Source organism: Neovison vison, chromosome 13 (genome assembly GCF_020171115.1).
Source record: "Neovison vison isolate M4711 chromosome 13, ASM_NN_V1, whole genome shotgun sequence".
Classification (NCBI taxonomy): Eukaryota; Metazoa; Chordata; class Mammalia; order Carnivora; family Mustelidae; genus Neogale; species Neogale vison.
The window spans coordinates 94,141,138-94,143,745 of NC_058103.1; the positions used below are offsets into that span (position 1 = coordinate 94,141,138).

General features: G+C 47.6%; 1 pseudogene; it reads right to left on the reverse strand.

The window, feature by feature from the left end:
* Positions 1-1,922: 1,922 nt before the first annotated feature.
* LOC122894594 lies at positions 1,923-2,338 on the reverse strand (annotated as a pseudogene).
* Positions 2,339-2,608: the final 270 nt, after the last annotated feature.

Below are 2,608 nucleotides of genomic sequence, written 5' to 3' on the forward strand. Positions count from 1 at the left end.
CTTAATTTTCTGAAGTTTCCTCCTTATATCTGGGGCTGACTGACTGGCAAAGGCAAGATTTATTACCCTCTGATTTTCGGGCGCCTCAGGGTCTATCAGGCTATACATTTTTTAGGCTTCAATAAGCCTTTCTAGAAAAGCCCCCAGAGACTCATCCTTACCTTGAGTCACCACACTAATTTTAGATAAATTTAGGGGTCTCCTCACAGCTACAAGGAGGCCTCCCAGCAGAGCCTGGCAGTAGAAACGTAGGCTCTCCTTACCTTCACCAGAGTTTGGATTCCAGTCAGGGGGTTCCTTTGGGCAGTAGTTCTCCTTTTGCTGGGGATCGAGGTCCCGGCCAAGTCTCTCACTTATCACCTTATGGGTCTCTCGCATAATGCGATCCCTCTCTTCCGCGTTAAAGAGGGCCATAAGGAGCTGCTGAATATCCACCCAGGTGGGCTGGTGGGTAAGAAAGACAGTCTCCCAGAGACTAATTAAATTTTGTTAGTAGGGGGAAGGTGAGACTTGAGCCACGATGGTGGCTCTTCCACCAGGTATCACCACGCCACAATGTCCTTCCAGTGGCCCTCCTGTGGAGAAAGTGGGCCACTCCAACTGGCAGAGTGTTTTTAGTTTTCCTGGGTAAGCCTTATCACCCGAGTGGGTGGCTTTACCTTGAAAATCCTTGAAATGCTGGAGAACAAGACTTGGGGGGGGGTCACAGGTCCCTTACTCCCTGCTTGCCCCATTTCTTTAAACACAACGAACAACACAACAGACAACAAAAAGACAAGACAAAGACAACCGCAGACCCAGGGGCCCTTCCTCAACCAGATATCAAGTCTAAGGGTGTGCAAGATATAATCCCAACTCAAAAACACAACCTGCCACTGGTGGGGATTTTCTTGGTCCCCTGACCGCCTAGGGGGACTCAAACCATCTGTGTGATCTACCAGTGGAGGGATGGGGCATCCCCACATCCACTCCAGCCCTGGGGAACAATACTGCGTCCAGTTTCTCGCTGGTGGGCCACACCCCTGGAGCTCGGCAAACAGACAGAGCAGGATCTCGCAGAATGGGATCTCGAGATCTTACCTCCGGAGGCTTTTCCCAGAAATTCTGATGCTGGCTCAGCTCTCGTCGCTTGATCCCAGACGAGCCCCCAGAAGATGGGATCCTTGATCAAAGTTGTGAGACTGATACAAAGCAAAGGTTAAGCAAAGCTTTATTTCCATGCCAGGCATCAGAAACCAGACTGACCAGTCAGGGCCGCCTCATAAGAGAGCGATGGCACCCCAGTCTTACAGGCTCGTTTTATAGTGCATAACCACAGACCTCAAAGCATGTGGCTTTTACTGTTAGGGTGTTTATTCCTGGAATCAATACCCAGAAGCGATACCAGGAACTGCTGGGGCATTTATTCCCAGAGTGAAGTCTGTGGATGTAAACAACACTATGGCTACCTAGGCAATATGGAGTTGCTCTGGCTAAGCAGGCCCTAATAGCTAAACAGGTTTTAACATTAAATTGGTCCTAACACACATATGGAATGATTTTGTGTTTCAGGCACAAGGGATACTAAGTGAATGGTATTTACATCCATCATGTCCTACATAAAACAGGAAGTTCGCACCTGAGCGTTGGAACCAGATCTCTGTCCTGGCTCTTCGTTGTCTTTCAAAGGTATCAACACTTTATTTAACCCTATCTCAGCATTAGCTCATTTTATAAAAAGGGAGGATAGAACAGCAGAGAGAGTAGAATGGAAGATTGGAGTGGGGTGGGGGATTAATATATGAATAACAACCTGTAAAACAAAAGAAAAATAATACAAAAATGCAAAACCCAGATTTATTACTAGGATATGACAAGAGAAGGTAGCTAGAGAAACTAAATGCAAATACAGACAATATGATACACAACGCCAGGGGGAGGACTCAGTGAAGTGTGGGGCAGAGGCAACTGGTTGAGACTAAAAGCCTTTCAGTGGACTGCTAAATGGACAGGATCTGGTGCTTCAGCTGGGAGCATTCTTTGATGGGGACAGAGCAGACAATGATAGGCTCGGAAACCCTGCTGGCCCACCCCAGGGCCTGCTTGGAGCGCACAATCACCTAGGGCCCATTTTTATCCTTACATAGCAGCAGAAGTTGCAGGATGATCTCCAGGGGCATAGCATCTGCAGCCATCATGATGAACACAGAGACACCTCTGCTGAGAGTTTTGGTGGCTTCATTGGCTCTTTTCCAAAGCTCTTTTAGTTACATGACTGCTGAACAAGGTCCAGTAGTTTTTTGGTGAGGTGGGCATCTGCAAGGGGGTAGACCTTTGGATTTATATCACTCTCAGTCATATCTGCATTTCTGCGGTCCCGCCACCCCTCAGGGCAAGGGGACTTAATAACAGGAGCAAGCCTACCTTGACCAGAAGGTTGCATGGGAGGAATGGCACAGGTGCAGTTTTATAATAAAAAAGCATCTTTTCAGATGCTGGAAGACAAGATGGCGGAGAAGTAGGAGGTGCAGTTTCAGCCGGTCCCCTAAAGTGAGCTGATTATCTACCAAAGAACTCTGATCACCCATGAAATCAGCCTGAGATTAGAATTATACACTTCTAGATCTCT